Source organism: Macaca nemestrina, chromosome 4, assembly GCF_043159975.1.
Source record: "Macaca nemestrina isolate mMacNem1 chromosome 4, mMacNem.hap1, whole genome shotgun sequence".
NCBI lineage: Eukaryota > Metazoa > Chordata > Mammalia > Primates > Cercopithecidae > Macaca > Macaca nemestrina.
In genome coordinates, this window is record NC_092128.1 from 125,474,432 (window position 1) to 125,500,987 (window position 26,556).

General features: G+C 44.2%; 1 protein-coding gene across 4 annotated transcripts in view; it reads left to right on the forward strand.

The window, feature by feature from the left end:
- LOC105493061 (epidermal growth factor receptor) overlaps positions 1–26,556 on the forward strand; it is a 192,741-nt gene that overhangs the window by 50,675 nt on the left and 115,510 nt on the right. Inside the window, exon 1 of one of the 4 annotated variants that reach the window (XM_071095193.1) lies at positions 17,836–17,859. The exons of the other annotated variants lie outside the window; for them this stretch is intronic. The gene's annotated coding sequence lies outside the window, so the exon portion shown is untranslated. Of the gene's footprint in view, positions 1–17,835; positions 17,860–26,556 lie in introns of those variants that run through there. 4 annotated transcript variants of the gene reach the window in all.

Consider the following 26,556-nt stretch of genomic DNA (forward strand, 5'->3'; position numbering starts at 1 on the left):
GCAGGGGTGAAATGGTGGGCAGAGCAGTTGGTGGGCACAGGGAAAAGGCATCTGGTCATGTATTTGGAGTAGGAGGTCTTGCTTTACTGTTGAATTGCAGCAACACTTTGGGAAGAGTGTTCACTTCTTTTTGCAACCATTTCTTCAGAGAAAAGTCATGAGACTTAAGTCTTCTTACAAAGCAGTTTGAGGCTTTGAGTACCAGATTGATTTCAGAGACGACTATAAAACATTATTGTAGTATTTTTTAAATGAAATTCACTAAATGCAAATAAACTAGCAAATGCTCTATGGTTATTTTTTTTCTAAAATTCAGATAATTAAGACAATTCATTCTCCTGAAACTGCTGTTAATGTAAAAAGAAACATTTTATCGAGGTGGCCCTTGAGTGCCAAATAGCCTGTACTCAGCTGCAAAGTGAGTCCTTGATCCTCCAGCAACAGATACTTTTTAGCTCGTGTGGTGACTGCTGCATAGGGAATATGTCCAGCGAGTATCTGCTGAGCTAATAATAAACAGCCTCAGGCGGAAAGACAGTGGGCACTTGCCACAGTCTGTGGCACAAGGTCATGCTTAAAAAGACCCCTCATTCCATTGCATCCCAGCTCCCCACGATGGGGCCTCACAGGCCTTGGTGACCAAGAACATCAGACTTGGTTCTTGCTCAGTCCTGGGGGCCACAGAACCCACCACGTACTTTACCCCCAAGACCAGACTCCAACTTGGCTTTTGTCCTTCTCTCCAGGATTGGTGACCTCCTAGGTCATGATGCTGTGACGGGCAAAGATACACTCCTCTCCATCCTCCCAGCTTCAGGTCCCTTCGACAGTGTCAGCAGGCATTTAAATAGCAGACCACCCACAGCAGGACTGGTAGATGCAGTGAACTCAGGAAGGTGCCTGCATAGACTGTAGTGTTAAAGACAGAATTCTTACAGGGCACCCCCATAGTTACCTAACTGCTGTCTCCACCAGTCACAGAAGTGTGATAACCCACTAATCATCATTCTCTCTCTGTCTCTCTCATACACACTTACACACACATACAAACGACTTTGTTGCTTAATTTTTAGAGAGTCTACTTTCAGAAAAGCCTTCAGGAATACATCATGTACAAAACTGAGAAATTACCTGAAATATCTTTAGATTTAGTAAAAAGTTGCATTATTTTTTGAACATCACACTTGAAAAGTACATGAATACAAATACACTTAGGAACTAAAAACTTTAATTAATTTAAAAAGGAGAACAATGCTATATGCTGTATCCCACCTTTCTCTGAATGTTACATTTTCTCCCCAATCCCAGGCTGCATCTAAGAAAACTCAAAGGGAATATGCTATCTATCTTTTCCGAACAGTGAAAGTTCTGGGTTTCCCCCACTTTTCAGGGCACACTACTTCCCTTTCTTCCTGGTTAGACAGGATAGGTTCTGAGTCCCCTGGTATCATCAGTTTACTTATTCTCTGTTAAATGTTCACAAAAATCACTAACTTTCATGCCTCAGCAAACCTCCACTGCCTAAAATATAGTGAGGTCATTCATTTTCAGAGGAATTGCCCCAACTACAATGGGAAAAAAACCAATGTGTTGGACTATTTATCTAATTTTTATTTAGTTCTGGGATATAAATAAATGAATAGATACATACAAACATACATACATAATAGCAGTAGCAGCCTGTGGAACATTGACAAGACCTGGAGTTGGAAGAGGACTTTGCAGTCCTCCAGTCCAAAGCTTCCTGTCACAGATTAGAGGACTGGGACGTGTGCAGGCGATTATTTGCAAATGGCCCTGAGTCCCCCAGTTTATGTCTTAATTCACAGCCAGTGCTGATTGTAGAAGCAAATTTGCAAACATGTGCAAGAAGAAATCACACATCCTAGAGCTTGGATTTCCTCCTCTCTCGCTATTTCTATCCGTAGACAGAACCATTGCTGAGCTGTTGAATTTGTCTCCTTCCCCCATACCAGTCTTGAAAAGGGAAAGGAAGTGGAGAAAAGAAAAAGAAATTAATAAAGCCGACAGATCCTAGGAGAATCTTAATTCCAGCTTTGTAAAGTTTTGCTTTATTCCATGGCAACATGGGTATACACATCCCACCGGATGTTTCAGTGGCTCAGAGCAGGTTAGACCTGTGCCAAATGCCACTAGCAGGAGGAACATGGAGACGGAGACAGCCCCAGAGGTAGAACGTTGGCCCTTCTGTGGCTCCGGTGTCTCAGGACCTCCCTAAAGCCCAGCCTTGACACCGAGCGAGGTTCCGCTGCTGTGAGGAAGAAGTAGAAAGGAATTTGGAGGGTTGGTGTTACTGTTCAAGAGCTGGAAGGCTCCTAACTCCATTCCCATTCTATTAATTGTGTGAGGTAGAGAACTCATAGAAGATAGGAACACATATGCTTATTTCCAAAATTGCCTTTGTATATTTTCACATGAAGACTTTAGGGGCAAAAGGAAAGAAGCTAGCATATCGAATATATGTTTCAATTTGCCTTCTGTTATATAAAATTGTGTTTTCTCTATTCTTTTTTCATTATTCAGAACCTTCAAGAAATAAATTAAGTTCTCTCAGAAATGTGTTTTTTGAAAAGAGGACTAAAACAGACGGCCTGACTATGTTAAACACAGGGACCAGACCAGCACGCACCTCTCCACCCGCCCTGCCTTCATTGGCAGGATTGTGATCCGTCATGTTCTCTGTTCAATGTCGTCACCCGTTTCAGAGCATGGGGCTCTTCCTTTCTAGGCAGTCTTACCAGGATGCATGGGTGTGCCTTTGCATGCACACACGCAGCTCCCAAGGACTCTAAAAAAGATATTTTTCCGCTTATATATTAATAATATGTTAGAGATTTATGTTTCAATTCAGTACAGAATCACATGCTTCTCTCCAAATTGTATTTGAGAAAGAAAGAAAAGAACAAAATTTATTTTACAAAAATACTCAGTACATTTAGGACACATGCGAAGATGTTCCAGAATGTAGCTTATCTCTTTAAAGACAATTAACACCGTTTCTGGGCAAGGCAAGGCAAAATATTCAGTAACTTAGCAACACCAACAGAAGACAGCCAATATTGCAGCACATTTTTCTCTTGGATTGGGTCAGAGAGTACTATGGAGAAAATGGCGTAGAAAGATCTGAAATACTTTTGCACTCATGGTGGTCAGTGCAGTGTCCAGTGAGTGCCACAGTAATACTAGAAACTCCCTGGCCAGGCCTTGGACTCCAGCTCTCATTTCGTATGTGACCTGCAGGGAAGTAAGTTAAATGCACACATTTTACTAAGTTCAAATGCAAACTTAATTTTAAATGCATGTAACATCAGTTTAAGTGTTATAGCTATTACTTGCAATTGTAGCTATTACTAGTCTGTACTCTGCACAGACTTTGGAGCATACCGCCTACTCAAGGTGGATTTTAGAGCTCTATTTGTGGCATTATATCACAGACAAAAGCATGTTCATCAGAGTCAGAGGAATGTGGTGCAAATCCCAGCTGTCCCACTTACCAGCTGTGGGACTTGAGTAAGCTCCTGAAGCAGCTGCACCTGCATTTTCTGGTGCGCACCATGGAGCTATCAGCAGTGCTTTCCTCAGAGGGCTGCGGGCTGGATGAGGTTTGCTGGTGGATGTGAAGTGTGAAGCATTGCTCTCACAAGTGGTGGTGCTGATGGTGTTCCCTTTTTTAGGGAGGTGACTTTCCCTTGCAGAGGCACCAACAGTTTCATGTTGGCCCATTTTTCTATTAATTATTTCCACTAATAGGACCAACAGTGGTCGTCCCATCATTTTATGACTGCTGGTCATACCACAAGCAGGTGCTTCGTTGTGTTTAGATAACTATTGACGGCTGCTTTTAACAGTCTGCTGTTGTGTCTCCTTTTGAGGTCCTTAAAGTAATCCTTAAAAAGATGACAGTGCAGAAGGAAAGATGTCTGGAGTCAGTGAACCTGCCTTCTTTCCGGTGTGCTTGTCAGTTTCTAAAATGCCATACACAAAGGACTTTCATGATTTCTTTTTAGGTACATGGTTACAGTTCAATTCACTTCGCTGTCTGGAAAATTTCCTTATAATCAGGCTGAAATTTCTCATGTTCGCATCTCACATCTCACTACTTTTAGATAAGGAATTCTCAGGCTTTGTTATATCTGGCTGCTCTTGGAGACTGAGCTTTTGGCTAACTACCTGACCCATCTTGTCATTTCTCTTCCCTTGGAATGAAGCAAATATCTAACTTCTCACTTGTTGTTTCTGCTATTTCACCATTTAGTCATCTGTGAGTTTTCTAAATACCGGAGGACTTCCCTCAATGTGCCGGATCAAGGAGAGGGCAGTTGGATACTGCAGATAGCATAGTGCGATGGTTACGAGTGCCTGCTTACCAGCCATGCCGCCTTGCACAGGTTATCAAGCCTCTCAACCCACCTCCTCAATCTGTAAAATAGGTATGAGTGTAGGACCTTCCCAGGAGGACTTTTTTGTGAGAATAGAATGATTATCAGAAAAACTTTCACTCAGTATGCACATGAGGCACACACGGGAAAGGCTTCTGCAGATGCAGTGATCAATGCTGTTCTTAGTGTGTACATCCCATAATAGAGACACGTTACCAGAAACTCCCTGGCCAGGACTTTGATGGCAGCTCACATTTTGTATATGGCCCATAGGGAAATGAAGTGTGTATTTTTTATAAAGTTCAAGCATGAACTTAATTTTGAATTTACTATCAAATCTCAGTTGTTATGGGCATAGCTATTAATACTTCGTCCCATGTGTCCCATGAGGAAACCAAGGATACAGAAATTAAAGTTCTTTCTGGAGTCCCCTGAATCTCGTTCCTGTTCTTTTGCCACCCTGTTAATTACATAGAGACATTCACAGCTCTTCAGACGTTATCAGCGTTAAGGAAAACAGAAAACCAGTGTGCTATTTGTTCTGTCCCTTAGTCAAGCCTTCTCAACGTATATTTTTCTTCCAAGACTTTGCATACGCACAGGGATGCCTATCCTCTACAAGAAATATATTTTAGGCATATTATAATTAAAATGCTGTTTACATCTCTTCAGCTTTAGAATTTAAAGAATGATCATTTCTTAGATTGCGTCGGAGCCACACCCTTCCCCTGGTCTGGAGAGGGCGAGGCCCGTGGGTACTGCAAACAGCCTGACGTGGTCAGGGGCAGTCTCAGCGGCTCGTTCACCACATCTGCCTCACGATGGCTAAGCCACGTTCTGTTACCCCTGCTGCGCCCTGGCTGGTTCTAAGGTACACGCTATCAACCTTGTGAGAAAACAAAGAGGCCAGCCCCACCCTTCCTGCTCACTCTGAGTCATGGTGAAAATATTTCAGGATCTCTGTTTTGACCATGAGCCCTGTCCAGGTCCAGGAGGAAATTCGAAAGGACCACATGTTCACTCTGAGATCCCACTTTCTCATTTCCCTCCTGTTGAGCAGCATTAATACTCTCACTGGATTTAAATTCTGGCTTTCTCCAGTTAGAACTGAAAGTTATGACAATGTCATCAAAATAGAATGCGGGTTTACAGCTGGCCCCCTAGCCTGGTTTGTGTACATGAAATAGAAACAGAAAGTGTAAGTGGTGACATCATATTCTCTCATTCAATGTGAAAGGCCACCGAAATCTTTCCAGAATTATTTTCGAGAATAATATGAATTTCTTAAAAATACTTAATTATTTTAAATATTGTCTTGCCTGTTCCCCAAATACCTACTGTTTTCAACTTGGATATATGACATGATTAAAGAATATCTAATAATTGGGAATGCATACTTTAACCTTATAAATGACTACTGTAAATAAACAGATTGATTAAAGTGAAAGGACATTTTAAATCAATTAGTAAGCAAATCAATTAGCTGGCAAAGTCAAGATTATTTTTCCTTATGGTAGTTGAAGAATAATGCTTAACCTGTCATTCTAATTACCAAGCACAGTGTTCTCTTTGGAAGGTCATTTCAACAAAACATTATTTTCATCCAGAATTTGAACCTTGAGATTGTATGGTATTTTAGAAATCTATTTTAGAAATCTTTGGCAAAGGTTACTATTAAAACAATCACATTCATGGAAAATCAGTATAAGAGCAACTAAAAGAACTCACAATACCAGTAAAATCACTTTGTCATCTTCGTAAGACTTTTAAAGAGCATTTGTAAATAACTGAATACAAGGCCAAAGGGTGTGTAGGTAGCCCAGACCATCAGTGGGCAGCCAGGGCCAGGGCAGGGGCCACGGTTGCAGTCCGCATTCTTCTAAAGGGCAGAGCAAATTAAAATTGAAGCAGGAGCTAAAAAACAAAACGAAACAAAACAAATGTTTCAAATAATTCCACCAACCAGAGGATACTACCTAGGACAGTTTGGGCCTCCCTTGTCTGTGAAGGCCTCCAGCTTCCTCTGCACCAGTGGCTACTTTTCATTCACTCGGATCCCTTCTTTGTATGGAGGTCATTTTATCAATTGAGCTGTGACCACCACAACAGAATGTCCTGTTTTAGGGGCTTTTATAATATAGATAGTTTATATCTAATTTCAGAATATATTCACTGGGGAAGGGACTTAGCAACCACTACCACAACAACGCAGCAATGTGTTTTGGAACAAATTTACCAATCTGAATTTCCCCCCAGATTAGGTCACAGGAACATCGCAGCTGATGCACAGCTATGTTCCTTCTGAAACTTGGAGACACATCCTCTTGAGCTGGGTTATAATGGGCCACCTGAAGCTCGAGTTCCTGTAATGGATATACTCAGGCAGCGGAACCTACCACCGTAGTGAGGACAGCGCCCGGAGCCCTCAGAGGCCATCACAAGTGCACCACAGCTGCCTTCTCTGGCACGCTTGGAGCTACACAGTGTACTCTGGGATTGGAACTCTTTATTTTTTTTCAGTTGATTTGTAAATAGGATTGCACAAAAATCCATGCACATCAACTCTCCAAATCAGAATTTGCTGAGCTAAAAAGAGCATTAAATTAGATGGGCTGGCTTTCAAGTGGTGGGGGTGCAATAGTGGAACTCTGCACAACAGTTCTTTACAAAGAGACAAGCAAGCACATCGCGTGGAAATTTCCATTCAACTGGAAATGTCCAAGCCTGTTTACCTCAATTAATTGTCCTTGTTCACTTGTCCAGCCTAGCAATTGTCCATTAGTAATTTGTTATAAATGAGACATTTGGTATTAAAGCATCTCTTTTGGGATACTGGTATGGTTTATTATAACATTTTGTTAATAGTGTTGTACCAGCTTGAGATGTATTAGTACTAAATCCAAGCTGCATGAGGGCTTTAATTCTGAATTAAAATATGATTCTCAGTACAGATGAATAAATCAACAGAAATGGTAATACATGTCAAATATTCTTAAAACCCAAGAAAGCCTTGTAACTTCCTTCAATCTAATGGGAAATGCAGGCAAATACAAAACTGTTGTCCTTGAGTTTTGTTATCAAGACTGAAGGGCACCAGTAAAATCTAGTTTCATTCGTTGGGGAAAAAATCCCGATAAGCACTGTTGGGCATATTAACTTTAATGATTACAATTTTTAGGACACTGTGTGACCTAGACTTAGGAACACAACTAACGTCCAGAAAAAGACTCCTTTTTTTATTCCATCATCTGATAGGCCTATTTTTACACACACACACCAACCAAAAGTAGCCAAGCAAACAAAACATACATTCTCACACCCCTTCACCTGTTATCATCTAGGTGACTTTCAATGCTCATTGCAATAAAACCTACTTAGTGTGCATGGCACCCACCCCCACTGAGGAATGCTGTAGTTTCTTTCCCTTTGAACTTCATTAGTAGAGCACATGGTTCATTCACTGGTGAAGTTCTTCATATGTGAGAATATATATATACTAGGACATAATTTCCATCAGAGCTCTGACCACCCCCTTATCTATTTTCATAATGCCTGCTGCTCCATCATTAGCTGCTGTCATATAGGCTTTCAATAAATATATGATAAATAAAACAGTGAGGGAATGAGGGAAACTGACTAGCAGTCAAGGACCTAAGCCATCCTCTGCTTGGACAGTCGAAAACTGAGTTCACTACAGTCATAAGATATACAAAGGCAGAATGTAAGTCATACAAAAATCCATGTCAATCCCAATAGGTGAGTACAACTATTGAACACCATGTACTAATGGATGAGTTGGTAAATCATTCAATGTCTTGGTGAGGTCAATTACAGATTATTATTTAGACCGCAAAGATTCCAAAGACGATGTTTCAGTCAATCTTCATCCTCTGTAAGCCTAGCAGAAAATATGGCAGTTTTATTGACCTATATTCTGTGTGGGGTGTGGTATTTTTAAACTGAGGCATCAGTGTGCCTAGCACGGGGCTTCAAGCACACAGAAAAATTCCTTGATAATCATTACATAAAATTTCAGCAAAAAATATCATCTTAAGGCTGTGAAATTATCTTCCTGTATGGCTAAAATAGAATAAAATTCAGCACAATATAAATCATAGTAAAATTTCATCACTTAATTTTCTGATCGTGGCCTTGTCGTTTTACATTGGAAGTAAAAATGTGTCCTCCGCTTTTTCTGTGATAGTGGAAAGTGTGTGTGTGTTGCGTGTCCGTTTGCACAGCCTGCCTCACACTTGCTGGTCTAATTCCTTCCAGCATGATTATGATATAATTAAACGACAGAAATGTTTACTTCCAAGTGGAACTAAGCCAGCGCAACTCAGGGTAGGGCAGCTGCTTGCACCGAAAAGACCAAGACTGCTAAAGAACTAGGAAACAGGTGGTGCAAGAACTCCAGGCCCTCATGGAAGAGCGGGAGGTTTCCAGGGGGCTGCAGAAACGCTTTGGTGCTTGGGGCGGGGGGAATGGGTTAAATACTCATAAAAAAGAAACCCTGGCAGAGGTAGTTTCCGGATGCCGGCCCGTCTTTTATTTTAAACAGAGGCAGCACCGAAGAGCTGGACATTGAACCCTGAGCAGGAACTGGAGGCCGTCAGCGCGACTTTGTTTGGCGAGCGGGGCTTTGCAAGGGTGTAATGCTGCACCAGGGAGACGCTATCTGCAAGGACCGGTGGCGTCGTGGGCGTGGAGGGGGAGGCAGTGGCTGGCTCTCTTGGGGTAAAGTACGACCAGGAACAGTTTAGAATAACTTGCGCGAGTCAAAGGGAAGAAGCAGCTCCTGCAGACCTTCTGGGCACTGTGCAGGGTTTCTCCCGTCCACCGTGCGGTGTTCCTGTCCTGGGGTATTTGGGTGTGTGCGGTATTGTGGCGTGTGCGGAGGCGAGAAGGATCAGAGCAGCAGCGAGGGGATGAGGACCGCCCTGTCGGTGGTATAGGCCCTGGATGCGTCCCGCATCCACACTGTCCTGGGACCTCCTACAGCTCAGAGCGGTGCCAGGAAGCCCCCTCCACACAACCGTATCTTGAGGCTCCAGCACCATCCCAAGGGTACCATGCTACGTAGAGACACTATTTTTCACTTTGTGTTCGTCACTCCTAAAGCATGTGTGCCGGCTGCACCAACCCTGGGATGCCTCGGTGCATAGGGTTTGTGTGCGTCCTCCTTCTTCCCTCTGAGCTGGTCCCCCCTGGGGAACTGCTGCCCAGACTGACCTGCGTCCTTCTGCATGTGCAGGAAGATGTCTGCGTGCACTGGTCAGTGTGGGGGCCACACGGGCAACACCACTGATCATCTGTGGCGTCGAGTCACTGCCCATGCAGGTCCCACGCGCAGGGACCAGTCCCTTTGATGAGAGAGTGGACGCTCTGGTGACTCCACGGCCTGTGGCTGTGCTCAGGAGGACAGAGAGGGCACATCCTGAGACAGTTTGGGCAGCCTGTGCGTGTCCCCAGAGCCTGCACCTTCTCCAAGGAGGAGTGGAGCGGTGTTGCTGAGACAGAAGGTTAAGGTTCTATGCATGCAGCCCCTACTCCCCTGTCTCTGGCCGGGCACGCGTCTGCGGTGGAGACTCCAGGTGCCCGGGGCCCTCCAGACCTCTTTCCCCACCCCCAGGAGCAAGCGGGTGCTTCTATTCCGTTTGGCTTCAGAAGGGAAAAGAGAACCTAAGTTCGGGGAGTTCTCGTCCATTCCTCTCCCGTGGGCCGGGCGGGCAGCAGGGACAGCCTCCAGGAACCAGGAGAGGCCCGAGCTGCGAGGCCCTGGAATGAGGCAGGCATGGGCTGAGGCTGGAGGGAAAGCCCAGCTAAGGCTGGGTGGGGGCGGGCGGGAAAGCTTCCCACCAGGGGGCTCGAGATGTAGAAGGAAAGATCAGAAGCGGAGTGGCCAGGCACGGGGTGTGAGAGGCCTGCAGAGCTGGAGCAGGTGCTCCGCCCAGAGCCAGGCATGCACACTCGGAGTAGGTGGCCTGTGCAGCGGGGAAGAGGGGCGGGTTGGCCTGCTGCTAAAGATGCAGGAGTTGCGGCCTGCTCTGTGGGTGCTGAAGGTGTGGTGAGAAGCACTTACGAAAAGAAATGGACGGTGTTAGGATTGCACATTTTCCTTTGTTTCTCCCAAATACGTGTTCTTTGAATTTTTTCCTTCCAGGGCCAGGATTGGAGTGATGGTTGAGACAGGCACTCACTGGGTCTTGTCCGCATTTACATTTTGATATTTTGTTCAGCATGGATTTTTATGGAGGGTTTTTTTTTCTAAATACTGCATCGTTTATCGTGATAACAGAGTCCTTTGCTGCCCCCTTAAGTTTTGTGCCCAAGAACGTGCCCCACCCTGGGCCCGGGCCTGCTGGATTCAGAGTTCTCATCATTGCCATGGAACCTTAAGACCTGAGAACAGAAAGGAAGGAAACAAGCCCAGTCATGTGAAAATCCGGGGTCCCCCCACCCCAGGTGTCTGCAGCAGAGCTGAACACATGTAGGCTGTTGCCAGGAGGGGCATTTGTATGTTCTGAGTATTCCTTATATTCTCAATATGATGCCTTTGAAAGATCTGTGGTTTGCAAATCTTTACTCCCAGTCCATAGCTTATCTTTCCAACCTCTTACCAGGCTCTTTTGCTGAACAAAAGTTTTAAATTTTGAAGTCTAATATATTTCAATTTTTTTTTTTTTTATTTTATGGATCATACTTTTTGTGTCAGGTTTGAGAAGTCTGCACCAAAGTATATCCTGTGGTTTTCTCTTAGGTCATCTTCCACAAGTTTCATAGTTTTGTGTTTAGATGTAAATCTGTGACCCATTTTGAGTTAGTTTTTGCACAAGGGTTGAGGTCAAGGCTCTTTTTTTTGCCTGTGATGTTCAGTGGCTCTGGCACCATTTGTTGAAAACATGATAGCCAATGTCAAGACTTAATCGTTATAATAATCAGGAGCTTTTGTTTCTTTTTGTTTTGTTTTTAGTAACTGCCAGTCACTGCTTGTGGTATACATACACAATGGAATACTATTCAGTCTTAAAAAAAAGAAGGAAATCCTGTCATTTGCAAACCTGGAGGACATTATGTTAAGTGAAACAGGCCAGGCACCAGAAGAAAAACATGGCATGATCTCACTCCTTCGTGGAATCTAAAAAATTGTATTCGGAGAAGCAGAGAGTAGAATGGTGGTTACCAGGGGCTGGGAAGGTGTGAGCTTGGGGAGATTTGGTGAAAGGACACAGAATCTCAGTTAGATAGGAGGAATAAGTTAAAGAGATCTATTGCACATCGTGGTAACTGTAGTTAGTGACAATGTATTGTATACATGGAAATTGCTAAGAGAATAGATTTTAAGTGTTCTCAGCACACCAAAAAAAGGTATGTGCAGTAATACAGTCATTAATTAGCTTGATGTTGCCATTCCACAATGGATACGTATATCAAAACATCATGTTGTATACCATATATATATACTGTCTCTTTACGTAAATTTAAAAATAAGGTAAAATAAATGTTATTCACTGTGTTGTGGATGTGGTGGGGACAGGTGTGGAACAGCCTTCCCTGTAGTACTAGGACGTAGGGGTGATCTAGTGACACTGGTCATTTATCAGGAGGTATGGGTGCCAGTCAAGATGATAAAGCTTCCTTTTGGCCACTACACTACTTAGAAATGCCCTGCAAAAGGTGCACATCAAAGATTGAAGGTTCAATCCTGGATTTTAAGTGCTTCAAAAGTGCACTTAATTGCCACATTTTTGTCAAACATTTTCCCAGGTAGAATTTTTCCTCATGTAAAACAACAGCAATTTAATTTGAACAGAAAGCATTTTGAAACACACTTTTGGCAGGGTTCCTTGCAGATCAGAGTGGAAATGATTAACAGGGGAATTATCAATCGTGGACTTTTGGCAGCAGAAGGTATCATTTAGTAGTCTGGGCCAGGGCCGCGCACCCTAACTGAGATACTCGATTCTGTGGACGGTTGGAGGGGGCTGTGCTGAGCAGGGGAACTGCATCTTTTCCTGGGCTGTTCACACTGTTGCCATGAAGGAGTCTTGTTTAGACTGGACCTGCCTTTCTTCTTCGCAATGAGTGTTGCAGACTCGCGACAAAGGCCAGGTGGTAAAGTGGGGCGTGGGTGAGCAAGAGCCTGAGATGCCTGAGCTGACCCGTCCTCAGCCACCTGCCATCGTGCAGAGGTGGGATCAGCCCCTGAATTCTGCCCCTCAGTCTCTCTGTAGCTAAAGCAAAACCATCCTTCCGTGCTCCCAGGACAAGCAGGCTATTACCAAATCTCTCACTAACCCTGGGCGAGGAGGGGCCATCACTGCACAGTTCGTCGGTGATTGTTTGAGAGTGGTATTTTTTTTTTAATTTGCAAGCTTTTTTTCTCTTTCCAAAACATGCTGTCAGTGTGTTCTAGTTTACTCTGTAAGGAATTCTGGAGCCAATCATATGCTCACAAAAAGCCAGCACAGGAAAGTTTCCCAGATAACATCTATTTCAGTGGCTTTCAAACATTTTTGACCTTAGCAAAGTAAGAGATGCCTTTTAATATCATGGCACACATATAGTTGTATCTAAATTTTCTGCCTTTACTATATCACTCTGATATTGTCTATTCTTTTCTGTTTATTTTTCTTTGTGTCCCTTGTTATGCTGGTCGCCACCCACTCCAGTGATTTCGCAATGCAGGCTGGGTGGGGGCCCACAGTTTGAAACCCCAATCTAGGGCCTTCCTCTCACTGTACAAAGTAGGTAACTGGGGACATTAGTGGATCAGTGATCAAACCAAAGTTATTTGATCTTACCAAGTGGCATCAGGATGAGAAAGCTGTTGGACTGTCGGATATGTGAAGGAACTTGGGTCATTTCTGATACCTCAAAGAGAAAAAAGGTAGTCCTTGAACACCACCTACTTGTAAAGGATGCACGATCCTACATGCCCCCCCTTTCCTTTCCTCCCCTCTGCACCCCACTCCTGCCCACATTTTCTTCATAAGCAGCTTTGGTGTTTTGGTTTGTTTGTTTCCCTTGTCTCCTACCTGTGACTTTATAGCCTTTTGGAGATTCACAGCAATAGTTGTATTTAAACTCAGTGGGTGGCATCCAAGGCTAAAAAGGAGATTGCCTAGACACAAAACCACCCACGGGAGAAAGCAGGACAGCATCCTACTATGATTATTTCTTGTTTCTTCCTGTTTCATGAGGATTGTTATCCAGGGTTTTCATTGTTTTCATGTCATGATTCATTTTTGCTCCAGTGTAGACATACAATAGACCACTCATCCCTGCGGCTCCGGGCAGCGGCCTTATCTGAGACCCTCCTGAGACATCTGGTGCAGGGCAGCCTTAGTGTGTGGCTTCCCCAGGGCTGCTCTAACAGGTCACCATCCTTCCATGGCTTAAGAAGCTGCAGATTTATTTGCTTACAGCTCTGGAGGCCAGAAGTCCAAAATGGAGGTGTCAGCAGGGCCTCTCTCTCTGAAACCTGCCAAGGAGGATGCCCCTGGCCTCTCCCCAGCCTCTCCTGTTCCCAGCAGCCCTTGGCATTCCTTGCCTTATAGATGCAAAACTCTGATCTCCACCCCTGTCCTCACAGTGCGTTCTCCTGCGTGTCTGTCTCTGTGCCTTCTCATTCCTCTCTGTGTGTCTGTGTTTCCATCTCCTTATAAGGACACCCATCACTGAATCAGTGCCCACTCTATACCAGTACGACCTCATTTCAACTCCATTACATCTTCAAAAACCCTGTTCTCAAATAAGGTTACTTCACAAGTGCTGGAGGTTAGGACTTAAACATACCTTATTGAACAATTCAACTGATGACACATAGTAATTTTTGCACTCCTCCTTGGAGATGTTGACTTTATTTAGTAGCATTAGCCATGGCAATGTCACCAGCATTGCTGACATCCTGAAGCATATGATCTCCAGAATGTATTTTAATAATCATGTTCACTTCCTTGGTATTTTTTAGACAATAACTCAGCCTTGAACTCCAGAAAAGGGTTTCCCTGGGATTTTCTTCTTGACTCACTCCACTGAGGCCTCCCCCATCCAGGACTGTAACAGACGCCTGACGTCGGTGGTCTAGACCTCTCTGCTGAATGTCATCTTTGGCGAATGTCTTATGAGAAAAACATATGGTAGATCACTCTTAGAAGAGCATGAAAAGCTGTCCGCAGTATAACTAAAACAGGCACATGGTGAGGCACACTGTGTGCACGTGTGTACAATTAATATCATGGTTTTAAATCACTTTCAGGCGAAGTGGAGATCTTTGTTGCATCCACTGAAGAAAGTGAATCTTTTTCTTCCTGAAAAAAAAAAAATGGCTACTCATTAGTCAAATTTGTGTTTTAAAAATATGTGAACTAATATAATGCAGACATGCATTACTGTTTAAATATACGAGAAGTTTTTGGTAAAATGAAACCCAATGTCTCTGTTGATTACTTAGATGAGTCAAGAAGTAACATCCTGGGAATAATCGGCCAGTTTAAATGAGTGCCCCAGGTTTTTGGAATACAAGAAATCAAGAGGAAGGGATTAGAATGTATAGGTTAGCAAGATTGGGATCCTAAAATACAGACCCAAATGAATGGAGCAAAATCATGGAGTTTGTTAATAACAAGGTCAAGGCCAAATCAGTAACAAAGACACTGAGTGGAAGAAAGGTGGTTTAACCAATGCCCCTATGAAAGATAGAGATTGGCTTACCATAATGAGATATAAGCCCAAATTATAAGGTCGTCACACATAACCACAAATGTCATAGCTTAAAACAACACACAGTTCTTGTCTCTGTCTCTGTGGGTCAGGGTCTGGGTTCTCAGGGTACTTAGGGACTTTGTATGTTTTCATCTGGAGCTCCAGGTCCTCTTCCAAGCTCATAAGGGTTCTTGGGTTCTTAGCAGAATTCAGTTTCTTGAGGCTGTAGGACTGAGGTCCTGGCTCCTAGAGGCCATCCTCTCCATAAGCAGTTCTCAGCACAGCCGCCTGCTTCTCCAGGCCCAGTGGGAAAACATGTGCCTCCTCCATCCATTCTTCATGGCCTTTACCTGATTAAGTCAGGCCCGCTCAGAATAACTTCATTTTTTATTAAATCAGAACCAGCTGATTTGGGATCTTAATTACATCTGCGCAACTTCAACTTTGCCATATAACCTATCCATGGGAGTGATATTTATCAGGCATTTTGGTCAAGTTGCCTTACGAGATGTAATAAAGCTGAACAAGCTTCTGTTGACTAGAAGTGTTCAGTTACAAGGCTACACTTGGGAGGAATGTTTACAAATTGGAATGGTCAGAGGATGGGGAAGGCACTTGAGAAGAGTCAAGTGATGGATGAAGACGAATGTGGATATTTATCTGGGAGAAAACTAAGAGGAGTTATAATAACTGTCTTCAAATATTTAAAGGGCTTTTGTTAGGAAGAGGAATTTGGCATATTGGATTTTGCCTTCAGAGGAGTGGAGTCCTGAGACGCTCTTAGCCATTCATTCCAGCCTCTGGGGCTCACCTGTTCTCTTCTGTCCAGGTTCTCAGTAACAGGGGAGTACAGCCCTATCCATGATCTGCCATAGTCAGGCACATTGTCACACTCAGTGAGTGGAGAGTCAACTGGGAGGAAGGCACTGTTTTGTTGGAATGACCTACAGAATGGTACGCTCAAATGCAAATTCTCCTTCCCTTCCCCGGTCCTTGTCCTTCAGATCGTCATTTAGGAGCTTAAGGTCAGGGCACCAGCAGCCTTTGGAAGCCTACAGTACCTCAGAGGACAACAGTCAGCCTGGCTAGAAAAAAAAACAATGTCACAGGCATGTTGTGTTTAATCACGTGAAGGATATTTGCCAAGTTGGAAAACAATGCCAGCAGACACAGTGTCGGTGGTATCATGCCTGGGGTGTCAGAATTGACACTGAGTTGCCCCTTCTCTGAGGCATTCATGTAAATCCTTTTAATTTTACAAAACCTCCATGTGGCTCCTGCGTGCTTTGTCATTTGCATGCGTCTCTTTTTCCAGGAGAGGCAGCACGGGGAGCAAGATGCTGGTGGCCTCCAGGCACAGAGAGCAGGGTGGGCTTCAGACCTCAAGTCCAATGTGCGCACCCTCTTGTAGAGCCCGTTCCGTTGTCCATTAGATGAGGAAAGTTCTTATCTCTAAAGTATTATCATGAAAACCTAATAATATAGAAAGAATAAAGCACATGGGTGGTGCTTCATAAATAGTATTTCTCTCACTTTCTGAAAACTCCTGCTGAAGTAACTGCCCAAGAATCCTTGAACATTCAGAATTCTAGTTTTAGCCATACCATAAAATCAGTAGTGTGTGGTGGAATTCTGCTAACGACATTTGTGAAGGATCAGGGTGGAGTACAGAGCTGATGTGTAGCGGATACCTTCTGTCTGCTGGCACTAGGTATTTTACACATTAAATCAGCTCATTCTCACACCAGCTCTTCTAAAGATAAGGAAATGAGGAGCCACAGTGGCCCAAATGATGCAGTGGCAGAAGTAGAATTTGAGCCTGTGCAGATGTGCCTCCGTGTTTCGTCTCCTGAACATGCTGCCCCAAGTTTGACAATACTACGATTTGTACTGGACCATTCCCTCCCATCCTCACCCCCTAGAAGCCCCTCTTTCTCCCTTAGATTTGATACCTAGTTTGAAACCACTATTAACTACCTTATGAGAGCCACTGTTTGTCAAATGCTGACTATGTGCCGTGCAATTTTTGTGAATTATCTTGTGTCTACAATGCTTCACAGTTTCTCTGCTCAATACCTCCATGTTACTGCCAAGGAAAGGGAAGCTCAGAGAGAGTAACTAATTTGCTCGAGTTAAAGAGTTGGCCAGGACAGCCAGGGACTTGCACCCCGGAGCCTTCATCCACTACACTGTCAGCTGGTATCTCAACCAGCCATTACAAGCTGTAAAAAAATTATTTAAGATAGTCTATGGTAATGCAGAAAAGGGCGGTTATTTTGCTCCCTTTGAGGAAAAAAGCCCTGGAAAGACGTATCACTTGAGTATGGGAAAAAATGAAGCTGTGGCTTTTCTGTGAGCCAATTCTTTCCTGGCAGCATCTTGGAATAAGACCAAGTATAGCAGCAGAGTTCTCTGTTTTAATATGAGCTGCGGGGTGACTTTTTTTCTTCTATGCTTTCATCTCTCTGTGGCTTCTTTTGCCTCGTTAATTTCATGCCCTGCCCAGGCGGGCTACTGTGCTGCCCAGTCACCCGGGTCTGGGGCGGCCACCGCTGGCCAGCAGGCAGGCCCCCCAGAGGCAGAGGTGGCCACGCTGAGGTCGCTTCCACTGTGGGGGCAGAACACTCGGGTGGCAGCACAGATGTGGTGTGGCGGCAGCTGGCGGCCCCGTGGGAAAGATGTGTGAAGTGTGGGGTTTGATGACCCATGGGAGAACAGACATTCTTCCTCTTTTTGTTTGCCCTTCAAAGCCGTGAGTCAACCTCAAATTCTCTGTCCTTTTTCTCCACCCCCTTGTGCCTCTCTCCCTCACTCTCTGCATCTCTCATTGCAAGCTTGCATTTTTTTTGCACACAACACTATCCTAATATTTCTCTTTTCTACAGGCAGGAAATGAGAAGTCATTTTTTAGGGTCATTCAGGAAGTCGTCCAGAGTTATAATGGCCCATTATCTAACGGTCAGAGTTTACTTAGGCTTTCACTACTTCCACTGCCCACTTGAAACAGGGAAAAATATTTTCCCCCAGCACTGTGAGCATGCTATTTAGAGCTGACCACAAGCGGGGGGAAGACAGGACGGCTCGGATGCTGCGTTTCCACTTGGAACACAAGGCTGGCAAAGCTTGTCTGCTGCCCAGCAAGCACCTCAGACTCACACCATTTTAGGTTCACTTTAAGAAGTTTCTCAATTATTAAAAAAAAAAAAAAAAAACCTGTACTCTGAGCATATGCTTATAATCCCACAGCTAACCCAGAATTTCTTAGAGAACTGATCAACATCAGCAGTGGCACTTACTGAAAATGCACATTCTCAGGCCCTGTGTGGGGCCTACTGACTTAGAATGTTAGAGAGCAGGTCTCAGAAACATTCGATCCGGCAGTCTTATTCTATGCACCCAAAGGGGTAAGAGCCATGCTTTCATGAAGCATGGGTTGTGTGTAAAATGTTGAAAAGGTATGGCAAAATATGTTTTATTGGCACCAATGATTTCTGGTTCCTCCTAGAGGCATTAATCAAACTTTGAAGGAGAAATAAGAGAGCCGGCATTTTCTTGCACACTCTTTGTGATGTTGTGATGAGTTGGAAACTTCCCGATCGGGTTTAATAGAGCATGAACACCCAGGCACCCAGCTTCAAGCCAGCCCTGTCAGGCACAGTCTCCTCGAAGATGTGGAAAGGACTGACGGACAGCCAAGGCTTACAGGAACCTGAGCAGGCAAGGGGAGGGGCACCCTGGAACCAGGAGCAATGGCCTTCCCACCCTCCCTCGTCCTCTCCTCTTCTGCTTTTGGAGTTGCAGGCCACAGAAAGGAAGTGACATGAGTCACTTTGGGCCTTCTTAATTCCTTCATCAAAGGGGACATAGGTGTGTATGTGTGTTGATGGCTAATTGAGGTAGGCCCACAGGGAGGTAATAGATGGACATACTATTTCCTTTCTTCCATTCTGATGTAATGCAGGGTACACACACACACACACACACACACACACACTCTCTCTCTCCCACTTCTTCGGCATCTACCACACCTGTCCCAGTGCCCATTCCTCTCCCACCTGAATAAAAAGCCCCCACAAACCCTGAGGTACATAGAAAGGAGCCGTGGTGTGGCTCCAAGGAGTATGAGAAGCAGCCATGTTTTCAGAGGCTGCATTCCACTTGGACCTGGCCCTACACTGAAGGTAGGAGTGGATGGGGGAGGCCCCCTTCGCACAAAGAGCCCCATGAAAGAGTGCACAGTCCAGTCTATAAAACAGATGCAGAAAATGTGTGTAGGACTTCTCCTGAAGCAGAGCGCGGTGCATCCACCGCCTCCATGCACATGGAACTTCCCGGTCTGCAGTTTACCCTTTTGTGCAACTCTCTCTTGGCAAAGCCCTGGTCACACTTCTGGTTGTTCAGATTATACAGGGATAATTCCAGAGTGATTTTAAAGTCCACACTTGCAAATTAGATGCCTGGCACATAGTTGTGTTAAGGTAATAATTCATTACAATACAAATTACAGGGGAGTTCCTCTGGGCATGAGACCTTTCCCGTCATTTGACTTTCCCTGTGATTATCAAGGGAGCCTCCTTCATGCGCTAATGGGACCTTAGCCATGTGTCAACCCATGGCTGTAATGCTGACACTGTTTTCTTTCTGGAATGAAAGGCCTTCGCAGATGAAACCAAAATGTTATCCATCTCAGTCCTGTCCCTTTGACGATGAAAACATCAAGCTCTGGAGACTGGCCAGCCGGCCTCCCTGCCGCCTCTCCCACGCCCTCATCATTTTTTGTCTTTACTTACTTATTTATTTGGCTGTATTTTACTTACATAATGCAAAAATACTCCTCTTTGTAAAAAGTATAATGATTTCAGGAAATTATAGGGTAAAAAGCAAGAACCATGCTTTCACTCCACTGTCAAGAGTTGTGGAAGAATCCTTCCAGCATGTTTTCTGTGTATTTTACATACACACAAATATGTGTACAAATAAAAGTCAGTCATTTAGGTTTTGTTTCTATTTTTGTACATATGAGCTTATATCATTCATGCATATCGTTTTGCCACTTGCTTTTTATTTAAACTTAATTTCACTTTCCTTGAGGGCTTTTTAAACTGAAGTGTGTGTAAGTTGGTCCCATGTGTGTAATGGCTCCCTCATCTTCCACGAGGTTGTCACTAAAAAGGGGATTTAGCTTGTTCTGGGCTTTGCAACCCGTACACTGGGCACTGTCCATACGTGCTTCTCTGTGCACACAAAGGAGGACTTGCTAGGGAGGCCTGGCAGAGGGTGCCTTTCAAAAAGGATTTTCAATAGAGGAATTTTTAAATTTTTAGTTACACATAGAAGTTTTAATACACATCCAGAACCCCAAATCATCAAGATTGTTTTCTTTCACATCTGTCCTTCCATATCTGAACTATTTTAAGACCAGTCACGTCTCATCCAAGAAATCCCATCCTTTCACCCAACACTATCTCCATTTCACGTTATGAATCTCTAAAAGCATGATTTTTAAAACATAATCACAATATTGTCATCAAACTTAAAACTTAGCCATAAATCTCTTGTTACCCGAAAACCAGCCTACTGACACATCTCTAGTTGTCTCAAAAATGTGTTTTCCGTTGTGGTTTGTCTGAAACATGATCCAAAAGTTAGGCCCACCTCTCACCCTTCCCTGACCTGCCAGAGCCCACGTTTCTTTCCAGCCAGGCTGGGAGACCTCCACACGGGGTTTGCTCCATGGGGCCTCCCTCTAACCCGCTATGCAGGGTGCCCTCTTTCCTGTCAATACAAGCTGCTCAAAGGACTCATTCAGTTCAAATTCACCTTTGTGAGCCCAAGTGATACTTTCTACTTGATTTATGTATGTATTTATTTATTTAGAGATGGAGTCTCACTCTGTCACCCAGTCTGGAGTTCAGTGGCGTAATCTGGGCTCGCTGCAACCTCTGCCTCCCGGGTTCAAGTGATTCTCCTGCCTCAGCCTCCTCAGTAGCTGGGATTATAGGCACGTGCCACCACGCCCAGCTAATTTTTATAGTTTTAGTAGAGACGGGGTTTCATCATGTTGGTCAGGTTGGTTTCAAACTCCTGACCTCTTGATCCACCCGCCTCGGCTTCCCAAAGTGCTTCATGTTTTCAGGAGCTGTATGTGCATTTTTAGTTTTGATGATCGGGTCCTTTTTCTGTTTTTTAAAGAACTTCAAATGATCTCCAGGGTACACAGTGCTTGTTTGCTGATGAAAAAGTTGGCAGTACAAAGGCCGCTAGCCAAGGTCACACAGCCAAGAAGCGCCTGACCTTGGGCCCCTTCCCAGACCCTGGGTCCTTTGCTGCCACATGAATCGTCTTCAAGGTCCTATGTGCAGATTTTCTTGACTTGGCCATATTATTTAGGATTCAGCTATAATAACAAAATAGATGATAAAGTGTAACATGAAGGCGTTTAAAAGGGTAGAAAGCACGTGATTTACTAAAACCATAAATCTTATGACCTGAATGGTTCACCTAATTTCTTAAAAAATACCGTGCTAAACCCTAATTGAAAATCAGAGCTCAGACATACAGCCCGAGATGCCAAAAAAATGGCCAGGCTTGTCTGCTGAGAAAGCCATATGTAACTAACTATTTGGAAATTTAAAATATATCTTATCGTTTTAAAAACATCCTTCTTCTAAAGACAATAATCTTGGCTTAAGGAATAAGGCTAGTAAAAAGTGAAATACTCCTACTTGTGGAAGAAATCCTCATTTGAACCATGAAGAACTGAAAAATGCATTCTGATGTTGATGGACCCAACCTATATTTGGGTATTTTATGATGTTCACAATATACTTTTGTACATGAGATTGTTATTAAATGCGACTTTGCTTTTTCAAGACATATAATGTTCCTCTGGGGTTCAGGCACTGTGTTTAGCACTTTGTCCTGACCTCATCTGACTTCTCAGCTGTCCCTGAGAGGTACCAGTGTGCAAGATTGCTGAGTTGGCAAGTGATAGAGGCAATATTTTGACCCCAATTTCTAACTTAAAGACCCCAATTTCTAATTTTGTTTTGTATTGGCTTTGCACAATTTCACATTCTGAAGGAGGATGCCCTCAACTTTGCAAAATGGGCCTTTTGAATGAAAAGGATCAGTCATGTCAGGAAAAGCGCCATGATGATGAAATACGATAAATAAGCCTTTCATCTGTAATTATCTACTATGGGGTAAAAAGTGATGAAAACTACCATCTTGAAAGGTTCTGGTGATAGTGGTTCCTAACGCAGTGAAAGATGTGTAAGCCAAAGATTTGTAACCAGCCAGGGAATGGGAGGCGAGGCTGCAGCTGGTGGGGAGGCCACAGCTGGGTGTGGGGAGGCCACAGTTGGGTCGGGGGTGGGGCCTATAGTCATCAACACCCCTCCCACCTCCTTTCGACAGTACAGGCTTCCTGGTTACCTTCCAGAGAGTAAGGCCAGGGAGAGTTGAATAAGTTGAGAAATGTAGAAGCTATTGGTGGAAAGAGATCCATTACTTGACAATACAAGTCCCTACTATGTTCTAAAATCTGGTCCTGACTAGTGACAAGTGGGGCCCAGGAGTAGCACTTAAACAATGGCAGGCTTGTGTCGCTGGCACGATACTTCAGCCTCAGAGGAGCTGTGTGCAGCTGGAGAGACTCACACTCAGAAGATTTCAAAGCAGAGGGGATCTCATAGAGCAATTTATCCAAGCCCTGACCCGCTGTACACACACACACACACACACACACGCACACACACACACACACAGAGAGAACTGAAGTTTGGCAAAATAATACATACTCTAATGAAGGTTTATTAATGATTAATCTACTCCTAGCATTTCCTAGTCTACTCTATCTCCTTTAAAAATATGTTCTGGTTGCGGCCCACTAACTTGATTGTACAGCTCCTTAATGGATAGCAGGCTGTAACTTTCAGAGAACTGTGTAATGCAGGCTGCCTCTCTTCTTCCATGCTACCTGTGGTTTCTGCTCTGCTCAGAACAGAATGGGGAGGAAAACAGGCCCTGTAGCACAATATTGGCAGGTGAAATTTTGTAAACTGGCCCTCCCTTCCTTTTGCATTTGGCCTGAAAATTCAATTAGATGCTGAGTCCTACAATGTATTTGAGGAGCCCAGGAGTGCCCTAGAGGATGAGACTGGGTGGCTCCCCATCAGGTTGAACATTTGCCTTAATCACTGTGGCAAGATTTGCATCAGTGGTATTAGTCCCTGCCTCACTTGAGGCCTGCACTTAAGTGGCCACATTCAGGTTCCAATTTCCTAGTGATTTCATAGTGTAGGGCATTTGCAATCAAAACTAGGCTTAGAGCCCAACCCTCTTACATTTTGCCCACCCCCACAAATTCAGCAAATAAAATGACTCTGATTTTCATTCCCTAGAACTCTTTTCTTTATTTATTATATTATTGTCAAGACAGTTTTTGAAGAAAGCTGTTTTATTTAGCAAAATAGCTTTATGGCATCAACTTCATATATCTTCTCTGCCAGATCAAAACAAGCTTGTAGTATCAGATGTCACCGAGCACCATGACAGGCAGATGCACATCATCCCTGTGCCCAGCTAATGATAGCTCAGCCTGCCCTGGCGTCAGCCACTCCAGGCAGGGCCGGCGGGTGGTGTGGGGCCGGCACCGTATCTCCAGCAATTCGCAGATAACAAACGTGGTTCTGATGATGTTACTAAAGATCTGTCCATTTCAAGATTGGATTAGACATTAGGAATTTGGAGGGCTTTTTATTGCTAGCAGTTTTAAGAATAACCAATTAGAGTATTGATCCTAAAGTCCGAAACCCACGTGGACAGAGTTCACGTAATTGGCTATTTTATGTGCCTCTTCCTAGATTGCCCTGTGTTTTCAAAACAAGAGCCTATTTTAATCAAAAGAATGCAGAATGAAATGAGGCTTTGAAAACTCAGCCTATATTTGTCTTGATTTCCTTAACTGACATCTAGAAGAAAATATGAGCTCAGGGGTCCCCTGGGTTCCTTCCAGCACCTAAGCCTGTAAGCTCCTCCAGCTGCAACCAAGCTTCGAATGCACTTGTCAGTCATGTCCTATGAGAATAGATACTGCCTTCCATGTTTTTTTGGTTCTGATTTCCGTGTTTGAAATGATGAAAATCATTTTTCTGTGCTTTTTAAAAATGGAATTGCTTTGTGTTGGGAATTGTGCTGCTCATTTTTACTCTACCTCGTTTTGGAATCACTAACCTGGCCAATTTATAGCCAAAAATCAGTATCGTACAGTGAGTAATGAATGGCATGGTGACCTTGTGAGCAAATTCATGCCCTGCCTCCCCAGCACTTGCCCCGCGTCTTAGTCCTCGGTGATGGTAAACAGAATGAGGACCCTCTCCCGACCGTGATGCACCTCAGCCCTACTTCCCTTGTCCTTTCCTCTCATAAAATCTTCTTTCATAGAAATGGTCATTTCTGTTCATATCTGTGGACTGTAATAATGAGGAAGTCATTTTTGAGGTGAAAACTGCATTTAGACTCATTCCAATTTTGATGGAAACTTTTAGCTGGTGGATGGCATTTTGTTTTGTCTTGGTTTTGCATGGAGTTATCTTAATTTAGGGAAATGAAACTAGTCTGTGATCCAAGGTCTCACTTCCATCAGACCTCGGGCAGTGTGGCTGCCTGAATCATGCCTGGATGCCACAGGTGCTTAGCCGGCCGGTCCTGTCGTAACTGTCACTAGTAGCTCAGGGAGTGCAGAGGTGCCAGCAGACACCATGAAATTGGCCTCATAAGGCATCTGTTATGTTGCGATGGTGGCAAAGCTGCACACGAGATAGGAAGTGCAGCCACTGAGAACTCACAGTAGAGCGTGTGTAACATAAAAGGATGAAACCCATTGCACACCGCTGTGTACTGCCTCCTTGAAGTCAAATTTCCCCCATTACCAAGGAAAAGTTTTTTCTGAACAGGGCTGCTTGACAGGATGACATCTGGTGATAACATTTATTCCTTTGGAAATCAATCTGTGGAAGCGAGTTTCCAATGACTGATGAGGAGAAAAATGAATTGGCTTCGCCCAGCATCCAGCTTCTTATCCTGGGAGCGATAGCTCTTGGTCTGTCATCCACGCAGCTGCCTGGTGCAAAAGCCAAGTTTGTGCAGTCTGCAGAGCACTCTTCCTGAGCTGTGGGCTGCCAGGCGGGGGGCAGGGGGGCCTCATCATGCAGCCTCCTGCCACCCACTGGTCATCTGGGGAGACTGGCCTATCCTGTCAGGAGACCCAGTTGCCCAGATGTTTTCAAGGGCCTAAGATTTAGGCAGTTGCTCCACGGATTCTGGGAGAGTCCTTGAGTTGGAGATTACAGGTGACCTCAGAGGAAGGAGTGAGAACATCTGGGTCATGCGTTTCTACTAGGAGTCCACAGTGAAAACAGGAAGAGGAATTTATGATAGAGAAGTCTAACAACTTCCTTTCCAACTTCGCCTTTCACGTATGCTGGATACTCCAAGACTTTGCGTTTACATGGTCATCACAGATCCACTTTGAGAGAAGTAGGGTAAAAAGAAATAAATACATAGTGCTTTAGGTGTATTTCTACACATCTTAATTGATATGGGATTACATTTTCACTTGTGTTTATTGTACAGACGCTAGACAGATCCTGCTTTTTGGCAGGTAAAGCAAATATTTCTTAAAACCTAGAAAGACCCAAAACAATTTAACAGAAACATTTTGGACCATTTTGGACCTCAGCAGTTAGGCCCCAGTGCAGCAGTGGCAACCATAAACCTCTCTGTAGGTGCTAAACCCAGGTGCTCCCTGGCACCGACAGCCTTATCTTAGGGCTCTCTTATCGCTGGTTTTCATTTCTCCCTAATAAAAGTGATAAAAAGGTTCATCTTTTAAAGAAACAAGGACACAGAGGCGGATTCTCCGTGACGCTAGCACAGCTCACGCCCAGGCCACTCCTGCAGGGCTCTGCTCTAAGTGCAAAAGCTGGAAAAGCTACAGGCCCCGCAAGACACAGAGCAACCCTGCAGGCCAGGTCACCTTCCCTCTTCTCTGCTGTCCGACTGGCCCTCCACCATGCCACATTCAAAAGCTCAAGTCACTTAACCTCTCAAAACTCAGCATCCTTTTCTGTACAATGGGGAAAATACTAGACTGTTGTGAGGATTAAGTGAGGAGAGTGGCCCAATGAGGTTGACAGCTATTACTGTCATCGTCATTATTCGCCCTCTCACAGGCAGGCATGCCACAGTCATTTTACTGAAGTTGCTTCAGTGGGTCCTGAATTAGGCCCTGTCCTTTGGGAAAGACAGTCCTGGTTCAACACACGGCTCCCTACACAGGGCAGCTTGGGAGCGTAGGCCAGTTTCATCTCTAGAGCCACAATTCTCTGATATATGCAATGAGATAATTAATTATTGACTCAAAGGATTGCATGCAGACACACAC